The 21542-nt window shown below is 35.9% G+C and overlaps 1 pseudogene across 1 annotated transcript; it reads left to right on the top strand.

Moving 5' to 3' along the window:
- Positions 1-926: 926 nt before the first annotated feature.
- On the top strand, positions 927-5957 carry LOC143542839 (putative inactive receptor kinase At5g10020 pseudogene; annotated as a pseudogene). The gene is made up of 3 exons (XR_013136964.1): positions 927-1866; positions 2574-4220; positions 5181-5957. The product of XR_013136964.1 is annotated as a putative inactive receptor kinase At5g10020 pseudogene (transcript).
- Positions 5958-21542: the final 15585 nt, after the last annotated feature.

Here is a 21542-nt window from a genome sequence, read left to right as displayed (position 1 = left end):
ATACGGTCGTGGTTGAATTAATACTCATGGACCATCGCATCATTATCGAAAGCTATAAACTCATACCACCTATCCACTAAAATCATTCTTTTAAAATCTCTAATTCTATGTCAACTCAAAAACACCAGAGTCACCTGACTAACAAATTCAAATTTACACGGTATCATTTATTGCTTTATGGTGTGTTTGGAATGCGAGAAACAAGCTAGTCTATGACGGGAAACTAGCCCACCAGGCTAGTTTTGCAGTAAACATAAAATCTCTCGGGTTCCTTTGGATCAAAATCCAATCAGGACGAGGATCAAAATCCAATCAGGACGAGGTAATTTAACGTAAGAAATGTCACGTAATTTTTCGTTGTAAACTGTAATAGTTTTGGTAACTGAGCGGCCTTTGACCCGTTGTTAAAATACACTAGTCAGTAGTCCGTATGTCCTTTAATATTGTATAATATGTATAAAAGATTTTAGCTGCCCGTTAAAATCTTAAAAAGAAAAAAGATTTAATAAAATTTGGATTTGTTATAGGATAAAGATCATGTAACACAGCAGCCTATAAAAAAACCTAAAATTATGGAAAAAAGAGTTGAAAAAGCCTAACTTTAAACAAAAAAGATAAGGTATACGGTATACCTCTTAACAAAAGAAAAAAAAAGAAAGAAAAAATGGAATGATTTGTGTTGGTATATGGATTTATTATTATTATGTTCATTTTGGGGGTTAAATTTAATAATATTACATTACATTTCATCTTCTGCTGTCACATTATTCATTCATTCATCAGCAGCAGCAGCAGCAGCAGCAGCAGCAGCAGAACCCCTAATTATAATAACTTGAACAAACATGCTCCCAATCCCAGCCAATTCACCTTCAAACTAACCCTAAACCCCCAAACCCATTTCAATTTTTATCCAATTCCATTCCATTATGCAAACACAACCCCACCTTCTGCTTCTGCTTCTGATCTTCTTCTTCCTGTTCTCCGCCGCCGCCGGAAACCCATCTCCGGACGAACTCAAGGCATTACTCGAGTTCCGTAAAGGGATCACTTCAGATCCCTTAGCTAAAGTCACAGATTCATGGGTTATTGCTGATTCCGCCTCAAACCCACCTCCATTTTGCACTCAGTTTTACGGCGTTCACTGTGATGACAACGGCGCCGTTACGGCCCTTCTTCTCGACCGCCTTGACCTGGCCGGTGAAATCAAGTTCAATACTTTGTTCGGGTTAAAGGGTCTTCAGAATTTGAGTCTTTCGGGCAATCGCTTAACCGGACGGATTGCTCCCACTCTCGGCTCAATGTATTCGTTGCAGTATTTAGATCTGTCCGGTAACGCCTTCTACGGCCCCATTCCGGGCAAAATTAATGATCTTTATGGCTTGAATTATCTTAACCTGTCCAGGAATAATTTCACGGGCGGGTTTCCGACTGGGATTCGCAATTTGCAGCAGCTGGCGGTTCTCGATCTGCATTCCAATTCGCTGTGGGGGGATTTGGGGCTTTTGTTTTCCGAGCTGAGGAATGTGCAGTATGTTGACTTGAGCGATAATGCGTTCTACGGGTCCGTGTTGACGGGCGATGGTATTCCGAGTGTCGTGAATACGGTGCAGCATTTGAATTTGAGTCGGAATCGGTTGGGTGGCGGGTTCTTTAGCGGGGACAAGCTTGTTTTGTTCAGGAATTTGCATGTTTTGGATTTGAGTGATAATGTGTTGAACGGGAAGTTGCCGTCGTCGTTTGGGGTGTTGCCCAATCTTGAGGTGTTGAGGCTGAGTAATGCGCAGTTGTTTGGGCCGATACCGGAGGAGCTTTTGGAGAGTTTGATGCCGTTGAAGGAGGTAGATCTCAGTCGAAATGGGTTCTCAGGTGAAGATCTTTGACCATATTTATGTTATTTAGATTACCACTACATTGTTTTCATATCTGTTTTTCGACTCTTAAATTCTCGTGTTAGTGAATGTGTAATTATTTGTTTAAATTGGGGACCTTGGTAAATGAAAATCAAGATTTTGAAGTGGTATTACAAGGCTTTGCAGTAGGATCACAAAGCTACTAAGTTTTCTTACTAGATATAGAAGCGTGAATTAATGGCATTCAAATGACTTTAATTTTAATCATATAACACGAACGAGTTATGTGCACGTAGTCGTGGTGGTGGATTTGCATGATCTGTTGCGTATGCACGTGATGGATACATTAAAATGTTATTCACGTGATCGCACACGTTCTTGGAATAGATTTGTTGCAGGCCCTGATTGGAATTCTGGGATCCGCTACAGTTGATCATACTTAATATCTATGCTTAAGTCTACTTATGGTTTTCAGTATTGCTAAATTAAGTGTTTTGGGAATAAAATTAGAGATTAATTGAATAACGAAAGCTATGAAACTAGTTGTTTATCTAATTTCTTGACTCTTTTGTGTTTGCAAAATATGATAATAGTCATCTCTTACAGATTACAAGGGCACACTTATGTGTAGTTTAAGACCGTTTTGTTCTGCTAAACATTAAAACATGATTAAAAGATTGTGATTGGTTATGATTCATATATTCTTTTTATGTTCAATTGCAGGTTCAATTCCAAAAATCAACTCCACCAGTTTGATCACTTTAAATCTATCATCAAATGAATTATCAGGTTCATTACCACCTTCACTAGGAAACTGTCAAACAGTGGATTTGAGCAACAATCTACTCAAGGATGACATCTCGGTTTTTGAAACATGGACATCACCTCTACAAGTTCTAGATTTGAGCTCAAACCAGTTAACCGGGAAATTCACTAACTTATCATATTTTAACGGTCTGATTTCACTCAATCTAGGAAACAACTCATTAAAAGGCTCGATACCATCTATTCAGATACCCAATCTGGCCTTTCTTGACCTAAAAAGAAACGAACTTGACGGCCCAATTCCACCCGGGTTGTACACTTCAATGACTTTGACCCATTTGGATCTTTCCAATAACCATTTCACAGGCTCGATTCCGCTTCACGGATCCCAAGAAAAATCTTTAATTGAATTATCCACATATCCACCATTGGAGTTCCTTGATCTTTCATACAATACGTTAACGGGTTCGTTGACGTCAGATATTGGCAGCTTCAGGAGGCTTCGAGTGTTGAATCTTGGAAATGATAACCTATCGGGTGAATTACCAAATGAGTTGACCAAACTTGAGCAACTCGAATTTCTTGACTTATCTAATAATCATTTCAACGGGAAGATTCCTGAAAAACTTTCTCCCGAGTTGAAATTCGTTAACGTGTCGGGTAACGATTTATCCGGGAAAATCCCTGAAAATTTGAAAAATTTTTCGAAAGATTCGTTTCGTCCAGGAAACCCGCATCTGAAGTCAGCAGATGGTCCGTCGGTTAGTGGCGGCGATCTTCCGTCACAGTCAGCAAATGGTGGGAAAAGTCATAACAAGTCTAAACTGAAAATAGCGATTATTGTCGCATCGGTTGTCACTGCATTAATGATAGCGTTTTTGTTATTGGCGTATTACCGAGCACAAATCGGTGATTTCCGTGTCAAAAATGCGATCGGTGGTCAACCAAGTTTAAGCAGTCGGGATATAAAACATGGAATTTCGAGCCGACCAGCGACATCATTAAGTTTTTCAAACACTCACTTGCTTACTTCAAATTCACGGTCACTTTCCGGGCAGTCGGACCTTGGCGGCGGTGATATTGTTGAGTCGCCGCCGGTTTTGCCGCCAGCTTATGCGGCCACATCAGCGTCAACAATACCCAATCTGATCGATACCGACCCGACACCTTCTGGAAGAAAATCATCTCCCGGTTCACCAATCGCTTCATCGCCTCGTTTTGTTGAGACGATTGAGCAGCAAGTGACATTAGATGTGTATTCACCAGACCGGTTCGCGGGCCAACTCTTTTTTTTTGACCCGAGGCCTCAATTATCGTTTACAGCTGAAGATTTGTCGCGGGCCCCAGCTGGGATTCTTGGAAGAAGTAGTCATGGAACATTGTATAAAGCTACACTAGGTGGTGGACTTATGTTGACCGTGAAGTGGTTGAGGGTCGGTTTGACCAAAGATAAGAAGGAATTTGCGAAAGAGATTAAGAAGATTGGAACTATGAATCACCCTAATGTTGTGCGGTTACTCGCTTATTATTGGGGCCCGCGTGAACAAGAAAGACTTACTTTGGCTAATTACATTGAAGGAGATAGTTTGGCGTTACATCTTTATGGTGAGTATTTATTTTTGTTGGTTGCGTTTCTGCAATTAAAATGGGTACTTTTAACAAAACCGAACCCAAACAAAAACCAACGGTATGGTTTTATGTTTTGGTCTGGTTTTGGTCTAGCTTGTAATTAAAACCTAAAAAACCGAACAGAATTTGTGGAGTTCGATTTTAATTTTTTACTTTTAGGTCATTTATAAGAATTTAATAAGTCTTAAATCAAATATTTTAGCCCAAATGTAAAATAATCAGTTACATACTAACTTTTTAAAAAGATTTAGGCCCACAGTTCTAGACTTTTAGGCATAAATTCTTTATTTTGGGCCAATTTTTTTTTCGGCCCAGATATTTCAAGCTCAAGTGGTAAAACCGAAACCGAACGCTATTTGAAAACTCAAAAATCAAATGTTAGGTTTTTGGTTTGGTTTGAGCCCAAACACAATACAAACTGACCCATCCATACCCTAAACTTTTGTATTAATCGGGTCAAAACGTTTTTTTGTTAAAAGAATATATTAAATATGATTTTGAAAGCTACTTTTACAGTAATATCTATTTTCTTGCATAAAAATGTTTTTAATGGTTGTATGCGTTAAATATGCACATTTAGGACTTTTGACCCATGACCTATTTGACCCATTTCTAGTTTAGCTAATTCTTTTAATTTTACCCATTTGGACCCGTTAGAGATATAGCATAACCCAAATTGACCCGTTGATAAATAAACGGGTCAAAGTTGGGCTACTTTTTACCTCACACAAGTCAAATGGGTCAATGAAATTGTTAACCCTAAAAAGGCATGTTTTGAACGACGATGAAAGTGTATTTTAACGCATACGATCTTTTAAGCATTATATGTAATAATGTAAAGTGTAGATTGATATCCTACTAACACAAGGTTTTATAATAATATTTAATGTCTCAACTAAAACGTGTTAAATATGTTTTATACATTTTTTGTTACAGAAACGACCCCGCGACGGTACTCTTTACTATCGTTTAATCAACGGTTAAAAGTCGCAATCGATGTGGCTAGAGGCTTATCCTACCTTCACGGAAGAAACATCCCTCATGGAAACCTTAAACCAACAAACATAATCTTAGAGGGCCCACAGTACGATGCCAAGTTAACCGACTTCGGTCTCCACCGGCTCATGACACCTGCAGGCATAGCCGAGCAAATCCTTAACCTCGGTGCACTCGGTTACCGAGCCCCTGAACTCGCGACCGCACCCAAACCCGTCCCGTCATTCAAAGCCGACGTGTATGCGTTTGGTGTCATATTAATGGAACTACTGACCCGAAGAAGTGCGGGTGACATCATATCGGGTCAGTCTGGTGCGGTTGACTTAACCGATTGGGTTCGGTTGTGTGAGCAAGAGGGTCGGGTGATGGATTGTATTGACCGGGATATTGCGGGCGGGGAACAACAGTCAAAAGCGATGGATGACATGCTTGAAGTATCGCTTCGATGCATACTTCCAGTAACCGAAAGGCCGACCGTGAGACAGATTTTGGAGGATTTATGTGCCATATCTGTTTGAAAAGGTTCTTGTACAATGCGTTTTCGTTTGTTTATTTTGTTGGTTCGTTGGCTTCGGGTTCGGGCTAAAACGGGTCGTAATTCATTGTCTTCTTTTTCCTCCTTTAATCTCTCAACCCTTGATTTTTTGTTCTTATTTCTTGTGTAAAGTCATTGTTTCTGATTTACTAATTGCAGGAAAGAACAGAATGTTTGCTTAAGTAGTCTTTTTCTTTTTTTTTTATTATTAAATTATTATTTTTTTAGTTTAATTTATTGGAATTTTAATTTGGAATGAAACTCATTTTTGTTGGTTACTATTTGATGATTTGATGTAGGGATTTTCTTGTTGGCATTTATTTCAAGCTTTAAAAAGTTGTTCATTTATTTGCATACCATAAGTTATCACTTTCGTAAATGGCATGGTTTTAAAAAATCAATATCAAGGTATACTAAACTGGGAGATTTATATGATATGATTTGATAGGGTTCATAATTTAAGATTTGGAAAACTGGATTTTGTAGTTTAGTTTATGGTTTAGAACTTGGAACCGGTCATGTGAATTTGACCAACTGTTATTTTCATATTGAATATGCAATTATGTATGCATATGTATAACATTGAAGAATCATGGTAAAGTGAGAATGGTTAGCAACACGGGGCAGGGAATATAAGGTTTTCATGAGGCTGACCGGAAAAATATATAAAAGATCGTTGGTTTTAGTCGAGCGAGCTTATAAGTAGCTATCGCTTATTAAATAAATGTTAGGAGATATAACTTTTAAAACTTGAGGGGGTGAATTGGACAAATATTAAAAAAGAAGGGGGCAAAAGTGGTTTGAAGCTATAGTTGAGGTGTTGAGGATGCAACATAAGAAAGTTTGACATTACCTGGGCTGGACGATTTTAGTTCTTGACGCACATGATATGATCCAACTCCATTTCATTATAAATTCCTTTAAATCTCCATTTTAAAGATACTTTTGGAAAACTTTAAATAAAATATGATGAGTGATTAATTTACAAATATATATATAATTTATAAATGATATTCATAAGTGCATAAAGTATTGATTTGGCTAACTGTTAATGCTAATAATAGAACAATACAACAAATGGTAAGTTCATAAATGCTAAAAGGTATAAATGTTTTTAGAGAAAATAAACTAAAAATAAATTGTGAGAGAATTGGATCTCTTATTAATTGCTTGCTTATTGGGCAATGATGAAAGGAAGGGGTCAGCTAGTGTGTTAGCTAAAGGTGCATAAATCCGGAATTTTTAAGAACATGAAACAGGTAGGAATATGTTATAGGTTTGGTCAATAAAAGTCAAAAACCAGGACGGATAGTAACCAATTTCTGGTATTATTATAAGTATTTGATCGGGTTTGCCGGGTTTTTATTAGGTTTTGGCTAGGTCAAGTATGTGTTTTGACTGGGTAAAGGTGGAAACGGGTAAAATTTTAATGTGTGATAAGCTTTTTTTAAATGTTTCTTATTTTATATCATTGTTTTAATCTATGTGAAATGATTCTAATAATTCGTATTTGACGATCACTGATTTTAACATAGACATTATAACGAGTTGGTAATAAACTATCCATTATAGTTACTAAGGCAAAGCATGATCTAATAAATAATGCTTTTTATGAGAATGGTAAGAACCATTCACAAGAGAAGAAATGAAAATTAATAACAAATGCTTTTTATGAGAATGGTAAGAACCATTCACAAGAGAAGAAATGAAAATTAATAACAAATAGAAAATGGCATTATCATTTACAAGATAACAAATGGAAAATAATAATTAAATTAAAAAAAGGCATTATCGTCCAAATTAAAATCATGGTTATCCCAATCCTATTTTATGCTACTACTCCACGTCTCTATGATCAATTTCTAAGAACTATTATTCAACAACTGTTGCTAGAAAGGGTATAGCTAACAATAAAGGTATGGTTGGGTGATGGCATGGACGCTTCCAAGGTTATCTTCCAGCTTTCAGCTTGTACTTACAACACGAAACAACTCGTTAGAAGGGGACCAGAGACCGGGGTCTCTGGACCACCCTCTGACGCTCAACATTAGTAATTTATCCCATGAAAGTATGTAGATAGTAAATATAGATATGTATACTAGAGATAGAGAATGCAAGAGGAGATAGTGGTCGAGATTCGCGGGTTAGAGAGCAGCAGAGGTGGTTTCAGGTTGCTTAACCGGTGACTGGTCATTGGGGTTGGATTGAGTTGATGGTTTTATGCCGCAATTTCTTGATCCGCAATTTAGGCCGAAAAGCAAGGAACTGATATCACCAAATCACTAATTGATCAACCACGCGCTAAATCATCAGTTTAATTGAGGAAAATGACAGCTTTTATTACCCAATTCTCTCACAACGAACCGGGGCTAACTCGTACCGAATACCCTATATATACACGATCAGAATGCAATTAAACTCGTCCACACATTCCTCTCAACATCACGATTCAAAACCCTAACTTAATTTCCCTAAACAAGGATGTCAAGATCAGTTCGAATTCGTGTTTGAAGCCGTGGGTCTAGTTCTTCGTTATCTCGTGTTCCATCATCAAAATCGGTAATTGAATCATGCTTTTAATTTGTTTCTAATCGATAATCATTAACCCTAAATCAATTGTAAACAACATTGATCATTTAAACCGATTTCGGATTCTAGGGTTTATAATTTGATTTGGGAAAGAACAGGCTGTCTACTTATCAATTTCTTTTTGCGTCTCATAATCAAGTTTAAGCGCCGGCCTGATGGCCAGTGCATGTTTATTAAGTTGTGAACCGGCCTAGGCACATGTTCAAATCCCCCAGGCCCGGTTATTGAATGTTTTTTTTAAATACTTTTTAATCTATTTTTTTATTTTTTGATATTATTACATGTATATAATATTAAATAAGCATTTATTTTGATAAATCAGACCCCAGATTTCTTATAATCCTATACCCTTGAACCGAACTTTATTCCTTGATCAAAATTATTTTTCGTTTAACCTTCTCGTTATTATATATATATTTATATATCTAACGTCAAAGTTAATAATAATAATAATAATAATATAATAATAATAATAATAATAACAACACTAATTCTATTTTATTTATTACAATTTATTAATAATGATAATTTTAACACAAATGATATTATTATTTGTTAAAATATTATTATGTAAGGTCCCGTTACTGGTGCCCTACATTGGACGTTGGATTTACTCATAAACACAGTTCTACTAATTAGAGTTAATTAAAACTTTCGTAGAATATTAAAACTTTCATAAAACATTACACAATGATTCTTAACTTGTCTTAAACAACCATATTGTCTTTAAAATTAAAACATTTAACATAAAATATCTTAAGTGTTCAGATGTCAGGCTCTTATTCTTCTGCCATGTGCCCCTGCTCAAGCCAGCTGTCTCATTCTACTCACCTGCGTGCATACTAAAAGTCAGCTACGCTGAGTGAGTTCTAGTAAATCATACAAGATACAACACATTCATAACAACATATTTTCGTACATAATTCATACTTTCATACTTTAATATACTAACTTACTTTCATACCTTCTTTCATATTCACACCTTACGTTTTAAAGAGCATTACGCCCTATAACCTTCGCATATATTATTAGGGTATGCAACCCTTCAACCTTCGCATATATTATTAGGGTATGCAACCCTTTAATCTTCGCATATGTTATTAGGGTATGAAACCCTTTAACCTTCGCATATATTATTAGGGTATGCAACCCTTTAACCTTCGCATATATTATTAGGGTATGCAACCCTTTAACCTTCGCATATATTATTAGGGTATGCAACCCTTTAACGTTCGCATATATTATTAGGTTATGCAACCCTTTAACCTTACATTACTTTTCATCATCATTATCATTATCACATTCATACATACCTTTCACAGTATCATATATACCATATTCATACATACTTCCTTATTCACATACTCATATCATACATACTACACTGTACTTCCCTTAACAACGCGTGTAATATCCGAAGATCGTTCACGTACCATCAAGCATGCATTCATATTATAAACATAACTATCACATTCATCATTAGGACATACACTTACCATTTAAGGTAAGTGTATTAACATTCACATTGAGTATGCACACAGCCTCGAAAACATAACAAGAAATGGGGCTAGAAACTCACCTGAGCTCGGTTAGGTTCACCGTTAATGGTTATTCCCTTCTTTAGCTGTGCGCGACTAACTGTATAAAAATTACACGTATCAATTAACTATCACTACCCATGTCGCGTTTCTATTTTAATTATAACCCTCAACGAACGGGGGTCCGGGGGCAGTGCCCCTCGCAGCGGGGTTCTACGAGTGGCAGCCCTAGCAGGGTCCAACAGGCAGAGCCCTGGCTGGGGTCGAGCTGCCAGGTCAGCTTGAAAAAATTTTTATTTTCATTAACTGTCTTAACAGATTTTCCATTAGAATCTTAAATTATCATTTTATTCTCTAACTCATTCGTTATAGCGAATTGCCTCTGATTCGTTATGTAATCTTCCTTAATTCATTATCTGGTTCGTTATCTTAACATAGCGAATGATGAGTAACGAATCACCTGATTCGTTATCTTAATATAACAAATTGGTGAGTAACGAATCTCCTGATTCGTTATCTTAACATAACGAATTGGTGAGTAACGAATCACTTGATTCGTTATCTTATCATAGCGAATTGGTGAGTAACGAATCACCTGATTCGTTTGTCATAACGAATTAGCATATGCTCTTATCCGGACTTGGACTCAGGGTCAAAGTCAAAATCAGTAAGAACACAGAACAGTCAACAGGTGTAGGATTTCCAATTAAATCTTCATTTCGTGATGAAATAACACGAATCTGGTATCTATGGACTCGTAATACCAACGTCAACAAACCCTAACCATTCATTCATCCAGATATTCGTGTTTATATGGTGCGATTACCCAGTACACGAACCCGGTTGTTCATATTAACAATTATCCGATCTATTGTTAACGAATTTCAATGAGATTTGTTGCGTTGGATTCGTTTTTACCATACTCAAATAGATCTATGATGTCTAGACTAGATCTGAACTTAAACGAACAAGTTCTCATTATAAACGTGCCTTAAACGACTCATTTACAAACACGATCTAGTCTTGATGTTGTTTTGATTCGTCACAACGTTCTAGCACCAACAAGATCGGGTTTCCACCTTCGGATCTTGGCTCGAGATATAAGATGGTGTTTGTGTGTGTGTTTTTCAAGGTGTAGTCTATGGTGTAGAGGTGGATAAAAATGGAAAGGTTTAGGGTTTAAGGGGTATTTGTACTTCCTTAAACCCATGGACCTAAGGCCCATTCTATCTCTTATTCCATCTTCTAAAGTCCAAGCATGCCCTCTTATAGTTTATTATCTAAACCGATGCACGACACATTATTGAATAAACGAAATTTCATTTATTATTATAACCGAAAGTAGGATGTTACATATTATTTCTCATAAAATTTATTAATAAAATATAACAAATCTAAGAAAATTATAGTTTATTTATTGATGAATATAATATTATATACTTTTAACTCGTTAAATATCATAAGTAATTATTTCGATATTTAATATTTTAAAAATAAAACCCTCAATGATCCCAAATCCGTTATACAAACCCTAGCATCGTATCTTACTTGTTAATCTCGTGCAATCGTGTGTTATCTCATTTAGTTATTTAATTTATGTATGCTTTAAAACTAGGATAAATTGTTAGGACGTCTCGTGGGACAATCTTGTTCGCTTTAACCGTTGACATCTTCTCGTTATCATATTCCGTATTTCATGTGAGTTTACATACCCCCTTTTCATCTTTCTTATATTTTGGGGGTTGCATGTATACATTATGTATTATCCGAGTTTTATTACCACATCTATTCAAAACACAATTCAGTATATGTTTATGTGTTACTATTGAATGCTCTATGATTATGCTTTATGTGCTTAAATGTTTAATTTTATGTTTGGTGGTTAGTATCTCATCCTCATCTATTCTCATCTAGTATGATCATACATTTACCTAAGTACATTGATTTTGTATCAATAGGAACAGTTTCACATCTATTTCGTTGTTTATATTTTCATAAGATTTGTAATACTTATCATTTAAATATGAATTGTGATTTACCTATCTATGTATATACTAGTCTATATGTCCGTATGATACACGAGGTCGAAAAAATTATTTTCAAAAAATAGTAACTAATATGATCTATGAAAATTTATAAATAAATAAATAAACAATCAAGTACCTTAAATATACATTTTATGAAAAAGTATTTTAAAATTTATCACAAATTTCTAAATGCTTATATGTATGCATCATTTGAAATTGCATTTAAAAGATTACCATCACCATTTAAGATAACAACTTTACGACCGTCTCATATTGTATTACATGAATACATGGTAAGATAACAACTTTGAGATCGTCTCATATTATATTACATGAATACATGGGTTGAGTCAATACTTGAAATTAAAGTTTATGATGGAATAAAAAACACAATTAAAGAAAAATAACAATGCCATTAAGAAATTTAAAATTTACAAAGTTGAAAAATCTTGTTTATCAGGGTGTTTACTCATATAATAATAACACCGAAATCATAATCTTACAGTATTCGGAGTACCTAGATAATTATGTTCGTTGGTCGTTAAAAGAAATAATCTTACAATGTATAACTTTGTTTTGACTCACTTGCACAAAAATCTAGAAAAGGTAATTGTCATAAATATATTCAAAGAACGTATAATCAAAGAGAAGATATAAGAGAAGTCCAATTTTTTAGCGAACCAACGATAGCATGTAAGGTGGTTCTACCCTTTTCTTTTGGGAACGACCAACTAAGTAACGCCGGGTATTACGTACGTGCCCCCCATTGGCTAAAGATAGCCCGAGCCGGCTACGAGTCCGGATGGACTGAGCCCCTAGCGGTCCACCTATTGAGGAATTCCCCAGATAAAACCAGACCCCATGCCCGTCGAACGGCACGAACGTGAGGAGCCTGTAAAATCGGGTGAGATCAGGACTCAAACCCTGGCAAACCAGGGTCATCCCTCATATCTCCCATATAAATTGACGATAGTAAGGTTTAAACCCCTTACCTCTCACTAGTAAAGTTAGCACTCTACCATTAAACCACATCCAATATACTGGGTGATACCATACATTAAAAATGAAATAACAAAAACAATGTATATTCCACAACCTTTTGTAGTTTTTGTTCCTGGTATTCTGTCAACCCGGAAACACTTTTCTTGTCACACTTGAAGCACATAAACTTTAAACATTTTCATATTCAACCTCCATCACAATTAGTTGTTTCAACACATTACTTACTCCACTTAACCCACACTTTCTCAACCTCAAGTTTATGCAAAAAAAGAAAATAGAAATATGCATATATATGATATAATTTCATCAAAATATAATGGCTATGTTATCACTTATTCAAATGAAATAAAATAATTAAACGACTCCACAGATTGATAGCAATTATCATATTTCTTTTTTACCAATACTCCACTTAACTAAAGGGATTGGTTTTAGATCAACCCAATGGGTTCATGGACTGACAAGCTTAACCTATATGAAATCATCAGTTATTAATAAAAAATAAAAAAGTTTAGATACAATACATACAAGACATAAAGTTTATTCACTACACAACTCCAATATAACTGAATAAACATTATTTGAGAATTTATCCAAACACAACCACCCACTAAGGCTTGGTGTCGTGGTTACCACCTGTGGTGGTGGTATGACCTCCAACTCACCTCCACATTGGACAACACCCTTGCCGCCCCGACCATCCAAGCATTTTATTGGCCTTGCTTGCTACCCATGTTTGCCGCCCCTGCACAGGAAAGGGTCCATAAAGCTGCAAATTACAATGGTTAGACTTTTGAATAGATTTTTTGATATTTGAGTTTTAGAAGCTTATTTTTCAAAAACACATTATAAAAATTATTGAATTCTACATTTCGATATCAAATCATTGTTTGTTAAAAATTAGAATTCTATATTTCAATTTCAGTAGCATACCTCTAATTAGAACCTGAGGTGAATTGGTTCAATTTGAGTAGCCAATTACTTAGTCTCTGCAATAAATTTGAAGCATCGCAATATTCATGGTACATAGAGAGAATCATGCACATCTCCTTAATCTGACACAACAGCTACTCCAAGCTTTCATCTACATGTCCCGAGAAACTGTTTCACAAAACAGTTTACAAACAAAGATCAAAAAATATAATAATAAGAAAGTATAATCATATTGTTTGTGAAAGATATAAAGCTATATGATAAATAGCATTATCAAAAAGTTACTACTAAAAAATGACATTAAATCGAATAATCATATAATATCATCAAAGGTATTACAAAACAACACTCAAGATTTCTAATTAAGATTTTTAAAGTTTGAGGAAACTAAAAACTTTCAAACAGCTCTCAAGATTGCAAATTAAAATTGTTAAATGACTGATTTTAATAATTCTACTTGTCTTTTATGATTTTATGTTTAATAAAAGGTAATGATTTTACATTACAATGAAAATTATATACAAAAGATTTAGTTCCTGCATATTAGCATGCTCATATAAAATACTCACAAAATTGTATTTTAGATAACTGGTCGAAACAGTTTCGGACGCAACACATAAATACACAGTTGTTGAGTTTCGGTTACTGCTTATGATCAATTTCAACCGCACCGTTCCGTGCATTAATAAGAGTTTTGGATAATGGGCGTGGTCTGTTCCTTTTTGGTGCTCTACAAACACGAGCATGCTCAGTTCATGTTCGTTTGATTCGTTTATGCCTGTACAAACAAAGAGTGAAGCCACACATCACATAAAGGTGGATGATTAATTACCGGCCAGAAGAGTTCCACGACAATTAAATGAGATGAATTTCATAATACAATGTTCCATATACTCTTCTATAACTTCTAGAAAATCCCCCTGCAACAACAAGATTTTTTTTTAAAATGGAGTTTATTTACAAAATAAAAGGAAAATGAGGAAAGAAAAAAAAAAGGGAAATGGTGTATCCGCTGCTTCTAGCAGCGGATTAGGAAGAACTAGTTTGAAAATGGAGTAGGATCCACCATTGGCACGAGCGGATCAATCATTGGGACCTATTCCTTCGCTGCCAATGACGGATTAGGATAAACACTTAAAAACCCCATTTTTATTCCCTAATCTTCAAACTAACGACATATAAACAGTTTCAAAGCTGCCATCTGCCATCTAACTTTAATGTATGCATGCATAAATCCCTTCAAAGCTGCAACATGTCCTCAAAGCTGCAACATTTCACATACAAGCTCCTGCCAAACACCTTCAATATTAATCCACAGTCAAGACCCGTGAGCCATAATTTTAAAGCTGCACAATGGTAGGGTAGAAGGAGGTAGAAGACGAGTCAGAAAAAAAAATTCTTCCTAATCCGCTACCTCCAATAGCGGATTAAGGGTTTTATGTATTGTTCGTAATCCGCTGCTGGCAGTAGAGGATTAGGGGTTTTAGGTTTTGTTCCTAATCCGCCATTGGAGGTAGTGGATTAGGGTTTATTTTTTTCCCCTTTTAGCTTTTAAGTTAATTTAAATAATCCAAATGGTTTTCTAACGCACTTCGCTGGTAGCCCAGCTGGTAAGTACATTAGTTTTAGTTACAAAATGGGAGGCCACGGGTTCAAACACCTCCCAGCCCGTTTTTGGTAACATTTTATTAAATAAATTTCCATCATTCATTTTTTTTTTGTGAAGAACAAGCATGACATCTGCATAGAACCCCGTTTCTGTTCCGTTATCTTCCGTTAACACCCCCCACCTAACTAAATTTTGACTTACCTGTTGTCTTTAATGCGAAGCCCGTGAACTACCAGCTAACATTAAATCAATGCTGCCATGAATGCATCATGTGAAGAGGATAAGGCTGAAAAGAGGAAAGCTGCATAATAATTGAAAGACCCGTGAACAAAAGCAGGCCACTCACATGCCTAATGCGTGCCATCTGCCCAAATAGTGTTCAAAGCTGCATAATAGTTGCTGACCATCATAAATATCAAAGCCATAGTTTTAAAGCTGCAAGTGGTAGGGTTTCTGGAGGTAGAAGACGAGTTTGAAAAAAAAAACAATTTCTTCCTAATCCGCTACCTCCAATAGCGGATTAGGGTTTTAAATTTTCTTCCTAAGCTGCTGCTGGCAGGAAAGGATTAGGGCTTTTTTCATTGTTTTGTTCCTAAGCCGCTGCTGGCAGGAGAGGTTTAGGCTTTATTTTTTCCCATTTTATCTTTTAAGTATTTAAATAAAATCCAAATGGTGTTTTAACGCACGTCACTGGTAGCCCAGCTTGTAAGTACATTAGTTACAGAATGGGAGGTCACAGGTTCAAACCCCTCCCAGCCCGTTTTTTATAACATTTTTTTAAAATAAATTTCTACCATTCACTATTTGTTTTAAACTTTCCACATTAACTTATTTTTTGTTGGTAACATTTTTTTAAATAAATTTCCATCATTCACTTATTTGTTTTAACTTTCCCCATTAACTTATTTTTTTTTTTGTAACTTTTTTTGAGTAACTTTCACCGTTCACTTATTTTTTTTTAAACCTTTTTTGACCTACCAACTTTCAACTATCATGCATTATTAAAGAGAAACAACCTTATTAAAGCTTTCAGATTTCATGGTCTTATGTAGGTTCACATGCATGCTGCCACTCCTTCAAGACCCGTGAACCAACATGATAACATGATATAAATTGAAGATTAATATTACAAGTAACCAAGGCAAATGACACGACTTACAACTAAATTTAGATAACATAAAATAAATAGAGGTACAATATGATGACAATACAACAAACGCTAAACAAGGCCGGGTTCAACGCGCCACTTATATAATTCAAGAGCCATATAACGTAGGTAGTTAGCACATACCTCATCAACGTCATTTTCAATCACTAAGGGCTTCTTTTTAACTAACATTTCCATCATCATACAAACCAGAACATCTGAATTAGAAGTGTTACCCTTGTCTTGAGGCACGTTAACTTCACTTAAACCGATAACCATTTCTTTTTTCTCGTATGAAATATTCGAGTTTCTCCAGTAACGTATACGATCAAGAAACCATGAGAAAAACACTGATAACATCTCCATTTTAGCGTTTTGAAGTTTTTCATTTCTCCACCTTTTATCTGTCTAGTATTGGGTAATTTCCATCGTTCGCAGATCTATACGGACGAGTAACCAATCACCACCATAATGAAACGAAAACGGAATATACACTTGGTCAACCTCCTAAATCGTGGATGTGGGTTTTTTTGTTCCGGCTAGCTCTATGACAACTATGGAGTCTTTGTTTTTCATTTCGTCATAAAAACACGGGGGCAACACTGTCCAACGGAGTCTTAAATATGGATTAGTTCTTAATTTTGCGTATCGAACGATCATCAATCTTGTGGTCTACGCTTCGATGTGCTAAAAACATATTTATCATAAATATTAGTTGTCATTTAATGATGCATATATCTAAAAGTATATAAAACTTTATATAAAAGTATATAAAACTCTAGAATTTTACCGTTTCAGAAAGAGAACCATTGGACTCGTACCATAACAAAGTACCCCAAAAACTTCGATTGAGTTTTTTCATGGGTAAAATCCTTGTATAGAAAAATGGGGCGTCTCCGTTAATATAAAAAGTCAACTACATCTCTTGACCAACTTATTTTCACTGGATTAGAAACTGCAAAAATTTTTTTTCGTGGGGGTAGGGGTTTTCGTGGGGTTTTCGGGAACATATGAAGAAGATGCCGAAGTTATTGCACGAGGCCTCGTTAAACGCCTCCAAACATCGTCAGTCCATCTTGCCGATTTGGAAACTGGTTGTGAGGAAAAAATTCTTCATTTTCTTCTTTGTCTCTTCGGTGTGCCATTTGGAAGAAAACTAAGTGTTTGAAAGATGGTAGGGTTGATGTGAAAATGTTAAATATGAAGTATGTATTTATAGTTGAAACTGGGTAATGTATCATTTGAAACAAGATGTATTTATCTCTTACAAATTAATACCATTCATCTACAAATCTATGTCGTATAGTTTTACCAACTTCATACTACCTGCCAAAGTTCCAACTACCAAGTTACACATTTAACTCATTTTAGTAAATATAATAATAATAATATATATTAAATCATTTTATAAATTTTAGTAAATCACTTATAAATACCACCATCCATACAAGATACCACCTCATTCAATTATAAACTCTACTTCAACCTCTTTGTAATTCAACTTCCTCCTTCAACTTCCTCATTCAAGCATCAAATGTTTTATTCTTTGTCATTCAACACCTTTGTAGTGCAGTTATATTATAGGGGTGAAGTGTCATACACACACGAGGTTGTTATGGGTGCTCCGGGAACTCGTGGCACTACGTTCTTAGTTTCTCAACAGATTAATTATTCCGAGTTGGTTGACAACATATGTAAATGTGTTCAAATTGACCATTAATGTTGTTGTCTAGAGTTAACACTCTACTACGACTTCAATGGAGGTTCTTATACCGCACATATTCACCAAGAAAGTGATATGTTATTAATATACCAACTAGCTTCCCTTGTTCCCGGTTACACCAGTAAAATTCATGTGGCGTGGACGACTGATATGCTTGAAGTAGTCAAATAATTATTAACTAAAAATAAGCTAATCTAGATACTAAGTAATAATTCTAGACTCTTAAACTACTAACCGGCAAGTGTACCGGTCGACCTTTAGTACAGATAAGTAAGTCCGGATATCGAACCCACGAGACTCTATAAATTACGTATACTAGCTAATTAGACTCAACTACAAGACGTGACTATTTATTAATAATGTTTGAAGGGGGGTTTTAAACTAATTATTAATTAACTAAACCTAACCCTAATTAAATAAAATATAGTAAACTACTAAAACACTTAGATTAACTCAAATGATGAAAATAACTACCTAGGCCAGAATCCCCGATTGTCACGACAATCAATCAAATGGGAAACTTAAGTTATGGAACTGGGATCGTAAAATAGACCCTTGACAGAAAACCCGAACAGGACCCTTGATCTTCAAGAAGACACCTATGGATTTCTAACAAGTTTTAAGACTCACCAGTTTTATGAATTAAACTTCCTTACGGTTATTTAATAATTTAAGTCTAAGTATCTTTATGACGAAATCCTACCTTACAGCGCGGAAATTAAAGATAGTTAAGAAGACTCAATTGACTTAATAGACTAAGCTGACAATCAAACCTAAACGGACTCCTTACGAAGAACTAAATTTAGCAATCCTGGCCAACAAAGATATATATCAATAACTTATCACCTTACAGCTTTCTAGGCTAGCAGCTAACTTTTATCTATTTAATTGATTTTATTATTTCTATGATTTTAATGCATATCAATCATAAACTAGTCAAGAACACACAGTAAATGACCTAACAAAACCCTATCATATGAAACAATCACCAAGGGTAATGTGAAACAATAAATCCAAGTAAATAAAACCAAGCAATCATACGCATCAATTAATTCAAACTCAACACTTTACTTAGAACATAAAATCCATAACGAAAAGAAATCCCAATCAAAATCAAACCGAACAAAGGTTCATCATGACCTAGGTAGTTTATGAAGTTTAGCCGAGCATCATATAATCTAAATCAAACAAAACAAATAATAATGAAAACATGGCGAAATAATAAAGAACGAAAGATTAAAGGCGATAAAACCCGTATTCTTTGATCTTAAACGTCCAGCTCTTCACCGGATGTTCTCTTGCCTTCAAAATCACCAAGAAACTCGAAAGATAGCTCCAAGAACTCTCAAATTCGTCCAAGGGTTTTCTCAGGTTTAAGTTAAAGGTGTTTAAATAGCGAAAACCAGGCCCGACAATAACCAAAAACGAACTTATTTTTAGCCCAGTTGTTCCTAGGCGCCGCGCCTAGGCCTTTTTGCCTTTCCCCTAGGCGCAGCGCGGTGTGCTCTTCTATGGGGGCCGGTCAGATCGGACCGGTCTGACCGGTTCTCTGTCCGGTTCCTTCCTGATGCGTTCCAGATCTCTGTTTCGGCTCGTTTTAGCTCGTTTTTCGCCTTTTTTCATCACGATCAAACCCCGGAACCTACGAAACATAAAAACGTTAGTAGTATACAAATCTTGACTAAAAACGAACAAAAACTATTAAAATATTAATTAAAATATACACAGGAAACTTAAATATTTAGCATTATATCAAATATCCCCACACTTATTCTTTTTTCGTCCCTGAAAAAGTTTGATGCAGTTGGATCAGAATCGGAAAATTAAAGTCTAACAAACATATAGGTTAATATTAAAGCTCAGAAAAACGCAAAAACCGCGATCACCGATATTGTTGTCCACTTAAACCCATGCCTTAATCTTTACCGGGACAAATATGATCCGACAATTTTTTTACTCAGTGGTTTACACAATTAAGACCCGCAATTTTCAGCTTTTACCGCACCAGACCACCCCAACTTGACTTAAACCTCAAAATTAGCAGATTTAAAACTTTTGTTTCTCAATTTTTTCATGAATAGCTAAGACGATCAAGGGTATTGTTTATCCACTTAAGCTTAAGCATCAGAGTCTACCAAGCAGCCATTAGATACGATTAAGGTTCAATTATTTTATAGCTAGTGTTCCCCACAACATGACATCATCTATGAAAACGAGGATATCATCTATGAAAAAAATAACAAACTTGTCGAGGTACGCCTTGCATACTCCGTTCATGAGATCCATAAATACAGCTGGTGCGTTGGTTAAGCCAAAAGGCATAACCGAAAACTCGTAGTGACCGTACCGAGTTTTGAATGACGTCTTTGAAATATCTTCTTTGCGCACTCTTAGTTGATGGTAACCAGATTTTAGATCAATCTTCGAGTAGTAACTCGATCCTTGAAGCTGGTCGAACAGATCATCAATTCGGGGTAAGGGGTAACGGTTCTTGGTTGTCACCTTGTTCAGCTCTCGGTAGTCGATGCACATGCGAAAAGTTCCGTCCTTCTTTCGGACAAATAAGATAGGGGCTCCCCATGGTGATGAGCTAGGTTGGATAAAACCTTTATCCAACAAGTCTTGCAATTAAGTGGACAACTCCTGAAGCTCCGCCGGTGTGAGTCGATACGGAGCTCGTGCTATGGGTGCTGCATCGGGGGCCAATTCGATTTGGAACTCGACTTGTCGAATAGGTGGGAGTCCAGGCAAATCCTCCGGGAAGACTTCCGGAAAATCTCGCACAATCGGTATGTCTTCGATTCGCTTCTCCTCCGCGGGTTTCTCGACAATATGAGCTAAAATTGCTGGATGACCCTTTCGTAAATATTTATGCGCCTTCATGAGGGTGATGACGCTTGTAGTCATGCCGCTCTTCTCGCCCTGTATCGAGATGATTTCGCCAGAAGAGGTAGTGATGTTGACTATCTTGTCGTGACATATAATCTCAGCTCTATTCTCGGACAGCCAATCCATGCCGACAACGACATCGAAACTACCAAGCGTAAAGGGTATGAGGTCGATATCGAAGGTATGACCCGACAGTTTCAACTTACATCCCGCTAGTACATGAGTTGTTTCTATAGACTTACCGTCAGCTAATTCAACAGGAAACTTAGCATATGACGGGGTTGGAGTTAAGTCTAAGAGTTTACTAAAG

The sequence above is a fragment of the Bidens hawaiensis genome, unplaced genomic scaffold (assembly GCF_021521415.1).
Source record: "Bidens hawaiensis isolate Kalapana, Puna unplaced genomic scaffold, B.hawaiensis_p1.1 tig00012998_1, whole genome shotgun sequence".
Lineage (NCBI taxonomy): Eukaryota > Viridiplantae > Streptophyta > Magnoliopsida > Asterales > Asteraceae > Bidens > Bidens hawaiensis.
This window is presented reverse-complemented; position numbering and strand designations above follow the sequence as displayed.